This window comes from Anas platyrhynchos, chromosome 3 (genome assembly GCF_047663525.1).
Source record: "Anas platyrhynchos isolate ZD024472 breed Pekin duck chromosome 3, IASCAAS_PekinDuck_T2T, whole genome shotgun sequence".
In the NCBI taxonomy this organism is placed as follows: Eukaryota; Metazoa; Chordata; class Aves; order Anseriformes; family Anatidae; genus Anas; species Anas platyrhynchos.
Window position 1 is genome coordinate 56,284,053 of NC_092589.1, and position 13,058 is coordinate 56,297,110.

At 39.5% G+C, this 13,058-nt stretch overlaps 1 long non-coding RNA gene across 10 annotated transcripts in view; it reads right to left on the reverse strand.

The window, feature by feature from the left end:
* The window catches only part of LOC106016692 (uncharacterized), a 255,490-nt gene that overhangs the window by 123,471 nt on the left and 118,961 nt on the right, over positions 1-13,058 (reverse strand). For 9 of the 10 annotated variants that reach the window (XR_011808324.1, XR_011808331.1, XR_011808325.1 and 6 more), the window contains 2 exons: positions 11,199-11,388; positions 2,306-2,482 (listed from right to left, as the gene is read on the reverse strand). This is a non-coding gene — a long non-coding RNA (uncharacterized lncRNA). The remainder of the gene's footprint in view (positions 1-2,305; positions 2,483-11,198; positions 11,389-13,058) is intronic. The other variant, XR_011808329.1, reaches the window with a different exon arrangement.

Here is a 13,058-nt window from a genome sequence, read left to right on the forward strand (position 1 = left end):
GCCAGAACTTGTGAAAAATGCAAACAGAGCCACGTACCAGAAAACTTCTTCAAGGGTACCAATAGGCAGTATGTTAAAAAGTCCATCAGTCAAAGACTTCCTAAGCCAGTTACAGGCCTCTCCATTCTTCCACCTCATCTCCAATGATAATGTGCTCTTGGTCACCTCTCCATACCCTATTGTTGCCTTCAAATGCAGAACCCATGCAAACAAGGTCAGCAGTGGCCTCTGCAAGTATGAGCATCACTTACAGCAATACAAACAAGATCTTCAAGCACAAACAAAATGTTAGTGTCCAACACAAACTAACCATCTTCAAGCAGTGCTTAGCCAACCCCCAACCCCAATGAAGTGCTGTAAGCTCTGTTGTACCTACACATGAAATCTCAGATCAGTGCTTGGGCCCTTGTCCTGCAGGAATCCTGGGTGAGAAAACAAGGCCAGTGTCCTGGCACTCTCCTTTCTGCTTCTGTAGCAGATAAAAGGAGCCAGGACTCAACTCCAAAAGTAGTGTCATTCCCTGATATTTTTTTTTTTTCACATGGTGGTCATATGTGCATCTGGATGTTTCAATTTTGTTCCCCGTGGGCAGGGAGATAACTTATTTGCAAGTGTAAGCCTCCTCCTTGAGCTTAGGACCATCCTGGAAATTCAACTAATAGCTTGCAAACAGGACAGTTTGAAAATGCTGTGTGTGTATATTCAATCTCAGCTACTTTTAAAAGATGATTGAGAAGACTCCTCAGGCACTGACTGCGGAGACAGAAAACAAGTCAGGTCAGCCCAAAGCCATTACCTGCCATGCAGACCTGCTGAATGCACAGTGAGATGTAAGACCTGGATGACAACCAAAACACTTGATTCTAGGGCCTGAGCTCCAACCTTCCCTGCGTTTCCATGCAGAGACTGCCACTAAAAAGTGAACCAAATCCAAACCAGCTTGTGTTTATCCTTTCTTCCTAAATCTTTATGTACTGTTGTGTCTCATCCTTTTCTTCCTTCACTACCCAGCATGTCCTATTGTTCTTATTTGTCAAGTTATCTAATTAGTTTCGGGCCAGATCAACAGATTACTCATGATAGCAGGCTAAGCAAATCACCCAGGAATAAGTGTTTACTGGATCAAGCCCTTAGCCTGTCAGCTCCTCAGAGCAGAGACTGTGCTTTATTATTCACATGCAGAGTAGTCTGTACACTAAATGTGTTATATACATAATTCATTTTAAAATAATAATGGTATACTAAGAATGAAAAACATGCCAGCAGGAAAGTTCACTGGCTGCACTACCATCAGTAACTCAGAGCTGCTCTCACACAATTCAGGCTCGAAAACCAAAAGGATGATGTTTTGTTTAAGGCAAAGAACCAAGAGCCAGAAGAGCTGCAGTACTATACATAGATCTGCCACAAAAATTGTCAGGACAAATCTTCAGAACTCTCTGTCCCCCTTTCCCTTCTGAAAATAATAACAATGAAAATAGGTAAATATCCTCCTGCTCCTACTTGGCATATTCTAGGGTAAACCAGGGCTTGGACAGTGTCTTGAACAGACAATGCAATGTATACCAAACTTAAATCATATGTAATTGCATAATAGCACAGTTTTCAGTGTAAGACAATGGCATTACTTATTGGCATTACTATTTGTGGATAATTTCTAAAAATCTGTGATATGACACATACTTACGGGAAACAGACACTTATCCACACCAGCGTGTATGTGTGTGTGTAAATGCTATGTGAGCTACACATTTACAGATCACAGAGAGTACACCAGAACAGAAAATGTTTTATGAGAAAATATAAACCCATGACATTGACCTGGCTGCTGCACCATTTAATCCTGCCTTGACCCTCCAGCAACTAAATATTCATGACTGGCATGACCTCCAGGTTTTCCTCTCACACCCAGTTGAACTTAAGAATTGGAGAATTAACCCTTTGGCAAGCCAACACTTAGGGGGAAGGGTTGTCTCTTCCTCTTACTGTTATGCTAGTGTCTTTTTTCACTTTGCCATCTACAATAGCCTGGCTATTCTTCTTTCATATTTAAAAAACCTTTATGCAAATCAGGCTGGTAGCACAGCAACCTAAAGTTCTTGCATTAATGCAGAGTATTATTCACATATAAAAATTCCATTTAAATCCCATTAAGGTTATGACATAAATCCAAACAAACTAGAAAATGCACAGTTAAGGTGGAAAAGTGACATATGTCTTCCAGTCTCTTAGCAGAAGAAAGCAGAATAAGAAACCTATTAGAATGCCACCCAGTTGGGGCAAGGCACAAAAGCAAATATGTTACCTTCCTGCCTTTTAGCTGTTCATTCCATTGCATCTGGGATTGCTTTGTTTTATTTTTTCCTTGATGCCTGTGTCCCAGTGTCAGTGGTCCTGGAAAATAGTATTTGTCTCTAAATACTTCCAAACAATATCCATTCTGAAGGGCAAGAGAGGCAGCCTCCTGTAAAACAACTGTAAGCTAGGAAAAAGAAAATCAGGTTAGCATTTTGTATTTTTCTAGAGGTGTTTCTGGGGTATAGTCAGAAGCAATGACACATATGACACTATTTTGCAAGTGTCCCAATTAACAGCACTGCTGTTACAGTCTGGAAGCACCTACTTCTGTTCTCGCATGTTCCTCTCTCTGAATTCCTGACACTTCATAGTAATGAACTATACAACAAGGCCTTGTGAAAGAGTCACTGAAAGACCAGAGATACGCTCCTGAAATACATAAAACACTCTGGGTCATGGCTGAGATGAGGGTATGGGCGAAGGCACCACTGCATTTTGGATAATCCACTATAGCTAGTGTGAAGTGCAGAGGCACTCCTGAGCCCCCACAGCTGGCATTGTACATCTTCGTACAAGCAGATGGTTCTCTGCCTATTATGTTAAGTTATATCATATTAACTAAAGTCTTACCCTATTGTCCTGTAACAAGAAGAAGGGGAAAAGGGAGAGGTTGATTTGTTGGTGTTTTTTTTTTCGCTGCATTACTCAAGCTGCAGATGCTATAGTTAGCAGGGAAATTTCAAGGAGATCCAGGCCCAAAGTATGTGCCTCTCCATATGTTTGTCATATAGGCAAGTAGTGCATAGCAGGCTGTTACTGGAAAGTGTGGGATATATTCTTTTTTCTTTGGAGCTGAATGAAACTTGATTGCAGTCTTCTGTCTTTTTGGTAATGATAAGAGTACAGAAACAAGCTGGTTCAGGCAGTGAAGCTGTTGTCTTGACTAGAATCCCAAGTTTGATTTGAATTAGCCATTCGTAAGACAGACATACATATGCACACACACATAAGCACACACACAGCGCTTTGAAAGCAGTTCCATCTGTTTTTCGGTAAGACTGGGTCATAATTAACAAGAGTGGAGATATTTTATGTTTTGTGTTTGTGACCTGACATGTCTTCCTTTGTGTTGTCATTGAACACTTCTGTCCTAAACAGAACTGGTATTAATTGGGGATTTGGTAGGGAAGGGGGGAATAAAAGTTTAGAGGGGGAGTTGATGATTTTTAATTTTATTTTCCTTAACTCTGCCTTGAAGAATTTATTTTTCCTGTCCTCTGTTCTAAGCAAACATACTACAAATTATACTTTGAATAAAACACATCACAGACTTCCATGGAAACAGCAATCAGCATGAGGAAAGAGTGGAAAGTGCTCAAGGTTACAAGAATACTTTCTGCAGAGCCATCACAAGATACATGTTGAACCCTAGCGAATACAGAAGAAGCTGACATGACAGTACAAAGCTAAACGAGATCACAAAGTTTGAGACAGAGAGGGAGGAAGGGGACATGTGCCCAAAGCTATTTTTTCCTGCCAATTATCGAATCCTTGACAAATCACAAACACTCAGGGTCTCTTTTAGATGGACTTTCAGGGAAAGTTGAGAGAACAGATTAAAGTGGGGATGTCCAGTGTTTTCTTGGACACTGTACACTTCAGATTAATAAATATGGTGAATTAGATAAACATCTGCTGTGTGTGTGAAGGATGACAGGTGCCTACAGATATATACTATGCTGACATTTATAGGAGACACTTTTGGTTTATGTCCTCAGAGGGCTCTTCCAAACCATGTTGAACTGCTGCAGAAGTCAGGTCTTCTCTGGAAGAAAAATGGGTTATATGGCAGACGCTGAAAAACATGGAGGTGAAGAATATGTAGCTAACAACTCTGATAAGATATATTTTTGAGAAGCCTTTCTTACAAAGCAAGATTTTTTGATTGTGTTCTTACTTTCCTCAACATCCAGATACTAAAGGACTCCATCTTTTCTTCTACTATTCTAAATGTTTATGTATGCCCAGAGACTTATCTAGAGCACTGACACTGCAAGTTTGTCTTCCACCAAGGACCTCTGGAAGTACTCCTCTTCTATTCACAGCCCGGCTGCTGCAGTCATTTGTCTTGATCCATGGTCTACATCTCCACATCACATTCTTTCCTTTCTCATCAGATTTAAGCCTTTCTTTCACAGTTGTCATTTCCATGGCTGGTTATTCTAGGTGAGCATCTGCTTCTCAAACCAAATCACTCCGTAAGTTTCCAGTTCTTCCTTCTACACCCACTACTCTTCTCCTTACCTCTATCCAAATATCGTCCCTTCTTGAGATTTTTTTTAATAAAGACTGGCTTTAATAAAAGCAGTAGGACATTTTGTACTTTTCTTCCAGCAGGCTCAAAGTGTTGACATTATACATCTGTAAATTTTTAAGGGTATCAGTCTAAAGACAAGAACCAGCATCCGTTAATTTTTAGATCCAAGCATGTAGCTCAAAATCTAGAAATATATGGTTATTCATGGTCTCTTGAGCTACAGATAGACTAACTCGAATGGTTTGCATCTTACTCTGCTATACTCTGGCTGTCATCTGTACCATCTGATCAAGTTTCCTGTCCAGTCAGATCTGCTAACTGAAATCACCTTGTGCTTCCTCCCAAATCTGAATCAGTCCACAGAAGCTAGGTAGCGTAAATATTAGGGTTGGGGGTATTTTTAACATGTCTCATTTTGATTTAAATGGGCTAAAAAAATCTTATGCAAGGAGCTCAGCCAGAAGATACAACAGAGCATGAGGGAGAACAAGGCTCCTCAAGAAGAGGATGTTACATTCACTACTAAGGTTTCAGAGCTACAAAATTCCTCTGCATGTGTGAGTGGCTCTATTGACTTTTCCTACTTTTAAGTGCAGAAGTAATTTTTTTTCAAGCAACTAAAAGGCTAAGTGGTTTGATCAAGGCCACAAATCAGCATTCCAGAGACAGGACTATTGTAATGTTCTAGTAATCCTGTCAGATTTTAAGCTTAAACTCAGGAGACAGAAGTCACCTTTTATCATATGTTTGAAGTGTGCCCAGCATAACAGAATTCAATCCTTTCTGAGGTTTGTGAGTACTTGTTTAATACAGATAGTAGATATCATGTAGACTAATGTTCATGGGGCTTTACACATTTTTTTTACCCTTGGGATCATAAAAACTTCAAACCTTCAGCAGAACATTTTGGGTCTACCTCTAAATGTCTCAAGCTACTTTCCTAGATTCCATAAAATAAAACATACCCCGCTAAGAAAAATTTCCCATATGGAAATTTTCCTTTCAGGTTGTTTTGTTCCCTTTATAACTGCTGGTGACAGCATAGCATTTGAGGCATAAGGAGGAAGTTATGCCGACTAGCTATTGTGAGAGTGAATAAAATAAGGGTGGGCAGAAGATGAAGAAAATATTGTGAGTAATCTTAAAAGGTGTATTAAATCTCTTCACCTGCATTGACCCCAAAATGGTGTTAATTATGAGAATTAACATGTTTCTTGCACATAACGATAGGTTATGTCAGCTGCTGGAGGGAGGTGGTCTGGTGTACCCAGACAGACTTTAAAATAAAGCCTACAGATTGCTTATACATATAGCCATGAAATAAATGCTGGTATCCTAACCTGCACTGTGAAAATATGGGTCTATCAGAAGGGAACAGGAAAGATAGCATTATCTCATATCTCAGAATGTACCCAAAACCAAACATATCCGCTCTCAATAAGTTATAAGAGCAACTTTATTTCTGTCATATCTAATCATCTTCAAAAAGTGCATCTGTTGACCTTATTAGTTTCCAGATCAGCTCTTCCCACCCTCTCTACCATTTGTTTAACAGACATACGAGCTTTGTGGAAAATTTATATGGGGTTCAGTTCCTCCAGCCTACCTTCTACTTTGCGTATCTCAGTGAAGGACCGATTGAGTGATAAAATGGGTCACATAGACAAACATACTTTGCCTGACAAAAAGCCTTCAAAAGGTGGGGAAGCCTTGTGTAGCCTTATCCTGTTGCCAGCTGTCCAAATATAATTTCAGCTCTGAAGGACCAAGACTCTGTATGGTTTGCAGAAACTTAGCCCCAAATATACCAGAAAAAGTCTCAGTAAATGAAATTCAGTTCACATTCTCCTGTTCTGATATTCTTTTAAGTAACACTGCCTCAGGATACATTAGTTTCATTATCTCTGTATCTATAATAAGATCCTACTGCATGACAGCCCAAGATTGCCATTTATCCTTCCCACACTGACATGTTCCATTTTGCTTGGTGGAAAGGATATGTTATGTGAACCAAAGCCCTGTAATTCCTGCTCAGTGTTGTTTCATGGACATGACATTTGGCCCTGAATCCTTCCCATGAGAGAAGGGATGTTGTAGTGACTCAGAATAAATATTGCTGGCTCCTTCAGCAAATGTTTCAGTTTTAGCTGAATTGATCTAAAAACTTTCTTCTTGGAAGAAAAAAAATATATTTGTCAGTAAACTATATTTATTAGTTTTCACTTCTAAGGAGCATGTTTCATACAGATAAACATCATGTTGGAAAATTCCCAGCAAGTTCTTCTCAGTTGTCAGACATATTTTGCAATAGGAGAAAAGCATTAAGTAGCAGCTTATTGCTGTGCACAAATTCTTGTTTGGCTGAGACATTAATCTTTACAATGAAGACAGAAAAATATAGACTCCATCCTTGGTTTCCATAACATTTAGGAAGAACATTTGAACACAGAATAGCAGGAAGCAGAGTACCTGCACTAGGCATGTGTGTTAAACTTTACAGCACCTACAGATACTTAGCCCCAGAATGATGACCCCAAATTAGCATCCTTATACAGTCAGCAAAGAGACTTTGCCATCCCCAAAGAGACTCAAAAACCTACTGCTGAGTGAGAAGCTGCTTAAAATGGACAGTAAGAAATAGTAAGTGGGGGGGGGGGGGTATCTGACCTGCTCTTCATCTGAGGACTTTCAGTGTTAGATTCAAGGCAGTTTCAATTATGTGCTCCACCTAGAGTGAACCCAGTCCTGAAATGCTCCTCTAGGTACTCAACAGTGGTGAGATTCATGGATCACAAGCTGGAAATGGGAAATCTGCTGAGCGTCTGCACCTGCACTTTATGACAACCCTTTAGAGGCACCTGTACCTTTTTTCTGCACAAAAGGGGCAGAAAGGAGTGGAAGAACACTCCCACTTAAGATGGAGCTGATTCTTCTAACAGAAGAATTATAAGATAGGTTTTTCTGATATTTCAGAGGCCCATGTTCAGTGACCCTGTGGACCCTTTGTTATTTCCTGTGGGCTTGTGATTCCTGAGACACAATTTTCTTGAAATCAACAACACATCCCTAGGACAAACATTACTACTTCAACACCTCCCCACCCACCTATTCAAGAGCATGGCATGAGCTCTTTAGCTCAGCTTCACTGTTACAGGTTATGCTCAGAAGCAGCAGCTGCAGAAGACACCGAGAAACCAGAGAGCTCCAGATAAATAGCCAAGTTATTACTGAAGATATACAGGGTTCAGGACTTTCAGCAACTCTGGATATCTACTTCGGTAGATAGTCTGTGCTGAAATCCTTTCTGAAAGGACTATGACTGTGGCAGAGGTAGGGAAGCCATTCTGGAGTGGCACTACCAACTCCACCAACAGCTCTTTTGCATGCATCAGTGCCTCGTCTCACACAGGGATTCAGTGGAGAGACACTGTGACAAGGATCTTCCACGTTTCACCTCAAGTCTTTCTGGTGGATTTTCGAAATGCATAAGTAATGGTGTGCTACCGAGGAACAAATTTTTTTATGGTACCAAAGATGTGGGAAGAGAATAACACAGAGGAGCATTTCACTCACATTCCTCTCAAACAGAGCTGTAAATGCTGTGTTGAAGAAGTCAGGGTGACATCCACAGTTTCTTCCAGTCAGCCCAGCTTGGCAGAGCTGATCAAAAATTGACCCATTTTTCCTGGGGAAGATGTTGAATAGTTGGCCACGCTTCTCATTGAGCACAGAGAAATAAGCACTTCTGTAAGTTTTTTTCAAAAGTTTGAGTACCTTCTCAGAAAACCTCTTCTGATGCCTAACATGCCTGATGCCTGACATCAGCATAAGTGTAGACAGGATGAACCTTATAGTCATTGATGAGATTAACAACTATCAACTCACAAATCATATTGTCCTACAGAAAACAACTGAAACCAATCAAAAGAATCTCTCCCTAAAAATGTTTATTCTCTTTACTTATTATAAAGGGATTCAGTGGTGACTGTAATCCCTAAATTCTTGCCACATATATGTCTAATGCTAGGTGGAGAGAAGCTGTTTTAGGTCAGGTCAGCTAACTGGAATTGAAACACTTTAACTCCTATATAGCATGAATTCATAAACCCTGTTCTCTTTCCACTGGCTTTTGAGTGTCTGTCAGCTTTTTGAGCGTCTTTCTGGCAAGGCAAAAAGGAGCCTCTTGTTGATTCCAGCTTTGTGTCTTATTTCACCATGAGGTAATATAAAGTATCATGCCTTATTTGCTTGACCATTCATGAAATCATTAAAAAACACAGCTGTGCCAGTACTTTATTGCATTATTCCTCAGGAGCAAGATCAGTAGTACTGCTTCACATGCAAACCCTTCTCTCTGTGCTACTGCCAGTCATGCATTGGATGAGGCAGGACTCATGATCATTTAACAATCATGCTTTTTCACCTTAAAGATTTACACTTCATACCAGCTTGTTAACATACCATTGTAATGCATTAGGTAAGAATCTATATAATAATAAATACTTTGTTTCAGATACCTAGATTAAAATTTGTTTGATCACATTGATTACTTTCTTAGTAAAAACTGACATTATTATTATGTGCAACATGTTTTGTCAGGTTGCCTATGCAATGGAAATTACAAATGAAAAGAAAAAGAATAACTTGCATTTTTCCCATGTAGTTTCTTTAATTTTGATTGATACTCTTTAAATGTATTTCCCCTAGAATATTATACCTCATAATGCTGAAATAAACATTAAAGGCTGATATATTCTTTCTCAGTTTTAGAAATGCAGGAGGATAAAGTGTGCAAGCTAGACCAAAAAGTTATTTAGTGATGTGACAGGAGCTGGTGGCTGAGCCTTGCCATTTACTCAGCCTATGTCACATCTTCATGAAACACAGAAACACAACGTCTCACTTGATAATTTCACAGAACTGGAGTCAGAGAGCCTAGAGAGACCTCTGCAGATCACGTAGTCCAACACCCCTGCCCAAAACAGGGAGAAAGCAGCAATCTAGCAGGCTCTGGCCAGCTATTCTAGCCCTGGGAGAATGTCAGCAGCACCCATCCCTCAGAGGGCTGACAGCCCCATGCTCACCTTCCCTACAGCCCACACAGAGTTCCCTAGCTGAGCCCTGGCACAGAGGTTGTGTTGCCCAGCTTCCTGTAATATGACAGACCATTTTATGTCTATATGCAGCTCTGAATCTTCTTCCCATCCTCTGGTAGATAACTGCTTTCTGGCTCCAGTCTTCCTCAGCCCCTCTCACGTTCCATCCCTCAGCTCTCTTTGTCTGTGTCTCCCCTCACTTTTACTGTTTCTGTCCATCCAGCAGAAAACATGACAGCTTTTTTTTTTTTTTTGGTCCAGCAAGAATGAAACCTGCTTGTTCTGGACAAGGAGGTTTTTCTGATTTTGCTCATTTCCACATATAGTCAGTATTTGCATAACATATTAAGTATGTGGGGAAAGCTCAAAGGATTTGGTTCAATGCTTTTTGGATAAGCACCTGAAGTTTGGCTGTTTGTGCAATCCTAATCCAAACAAACTGATTCTTGAGTTAATGGTCTGGAAATCTTGTGAGAACAGGCTGTCTTCCAGTACAAGATTTCTTGTAATTTTAGCTTCTGCTATTGGAATGGGAGCACAATGAAAATAACTTCATGTACTATTTTGACACTTCCTTTCAGGGATTCAGGATAAGAGAGGAAGAAAGTTACCCAGACTTTTCCTAGCCTTAAAAGAGATTAGTCAGCTTAAGCTGATATTTCAGGTGAGACCTCAGGAAGGGAGATTATGCCATCCCAACCAATTCAGCTGTTCTTTTACAGCAGTGATCACAAACTTTATAGATATGCATCAGGTATTGATAAAATAATACACTACATACTCTGACTGACTGGCTAATAGGAATCTGTCAAACTATGAATGCTCTAACAGTCACATAATAATAACACAGCACTACTGAAGGTAATAAATTATATACTTGCCACCATCCCTCACGCATTCTATACGGATCATGGAGTTATGGTTATTGGTTGCAGTGTGTATTACCAGGTCCCAGGGTCAGAAGAACAGAGTTAAATGATGTAAGGGAGTAAGTAAAATGATGATCTATGTTCAAAAACAGCACTAGCCTTGATACCTATTTACCTCATGCAGTATGTTTATATACTGAGCATGAATAGTCAGGTTCCCTGCAAAAGGAGAGAAAATTGACAATACCAGGAGCAGAATAGTGTTTTCCATTTATCAAGAATTTGGGATTTAAAAGATTATTTATTTTCGGAGGTGCTGCAGGTTACAGGGGTATCACTTAGAGTTGGCAAAGCTTCTCTCACAGACATATACGGCTTTATACCCAGTAGGATATTTATTTTCCTCACCAAAGTTCACCTGAGACCATCATGTGAAAAGAAAGTATTCCAAGTAGCTGCTGTGTGCCACGCTCTGATAACAACTGAGCCAGAAACCAAAGGCCAAAATAATCCTAGCTTATTGTTACTGCCACTGCTCCTACTTGAGCAAAAGGAGCAATTTCTCTCCATTTAGGCAATGCAGTATTTGTGCTTTAGTTTGAAGTATCATCCACTTACTTTTTATTCATGAATCCTTTCAACTTCATTCCGTCTCCACTCTTCGGAGTACTGCATATCCACAGATTCAGTAGACCTCAAAGACAATGCTGATATATCATAACTTATACTCAAGGGAAGCACAAGGGCGGAATAAATAGTGGCTCTGTACTAGAAGAGGCTGTTCCCAGATTCACTAGGGAAGCAGGTTCTGGATAGGGAAAAACAAACATAATTACACAAAACTGTATTGCTAAAAATTCCCAATTACATAAATCAATGATATTTTATACTGTACATGGATTCATAGACTATTTAGGAATGACTGATACAGCTATCAGCCACATACTGTCAGCAAGCTCCGTATCTCTTGTTGTCAGCAAAAAAATAAAATAAAAAAATAAGGAGGAGGGTGTTACTTTTACATCTGAGATGAAATTGTGTTGTATTTTCAAAGTAGATGTCATCTCAAGAAAAAATTATGCTTAGGCAGGAGTTTTCATGTAAATAATTTTCTACTGGGCAATCTATTGTTGTTTGGATTTTATTTTTTTTAAGTATCTATAAAAACTCAAAGATTTCTAAGAGCAGCTATAATGCTAGGGGAGAAGACAGGAAAGTGAAAATAGTCCCAGTCCCTCAAGTTATAGGATTGCTAACTTCAGCTGCCTTTTGCTCTTTTACCTGTTTAAGTCAAAAAGTTATCTCCCCATCTCTCCCCTTCTGGCTTCTGCCCAGCATATACATTATGTCCAATTATGCCTCTGGAAACCATTATCAAGACCAGGTGAGGGTAACTGGACTAACTGGAAAACAGCATACATTCTCTTACTAGGCATTCAGCCTGTCACGTCTTTATTACACAGCATGCTCTTAACCCTTCCCATTTCTGTGTAACACAAAACACACATCTGTACCATATGCCAACTTGACTTGTTTGTGCCCTCCCCTGAAAACAATGAGGTTGCTCCAGTGTAATTGAACAGAATTTGAGCAATAATCCTGGCTTTCTCCTGAAAATGAACAGTAGTGCATGAAAGGTAATATAACCCTATTTTGCTGAGTGCAGGGCTCTGAAAGGTCACACTGGGAGAGAGACTGTGAATTGTTTGGAAAATAGCCAATTTGATTACAATGGGCAATTCTGAGCTTATGGTTTGTTTGTGTCTATCCTGCCTAAAGTGGCATCATTTGTAATAACAACTGTATTGTAGAGGCACCGTGGAAGAGATCACAAGCCCACTTTCTATTCTGTTGATAAATCAAAAGGGAGACTAATACATCAAAAAGAAGATACGACCTATTCAACATTGTCTACAGTACAGATATGCAAATGCAAATTCAGAAACATTAAATTAACATATATCTGCTAAATAGTCAAAAGTAACAGTAGTTTGGAGGTAAAAATAATATTAAAAGCTACTATAAAGTATTGAAGGATCATTTCCATTTTTACAAATAACAATTTCAAAACAGATTGAATCTAAAGCATTTTTCTCATTGTCTAGGTGTAAGTCCCATCACTTCCTTGGAATTTGCCTTGCACTTCACTGTTAATGTGGTTAATGTGACTGATTCAGATTCACATAACAACAGTGTCTTAGGTGTTTCACATGGGCTCCTTGTCTTCCAATAAATGGTGGGACTCAAAAATTGCAATATGGAGACTAGAAACCCATATACATGTATCTTCTCATAACTGTACTGTTGGTTTTGTCTATGTAATTGTCTGATGTGAAACTTTTTGTCTGATTGTTGTGAGGGCCACTACAGATAAATGGGTTTTCCCATTTTCTTTTTGCTGTACACATATTTCAAGATATTTCTGTATTTGTAGAGGGTTTGCAATCATCTGATATGTCTAACACACATCCACCCTGG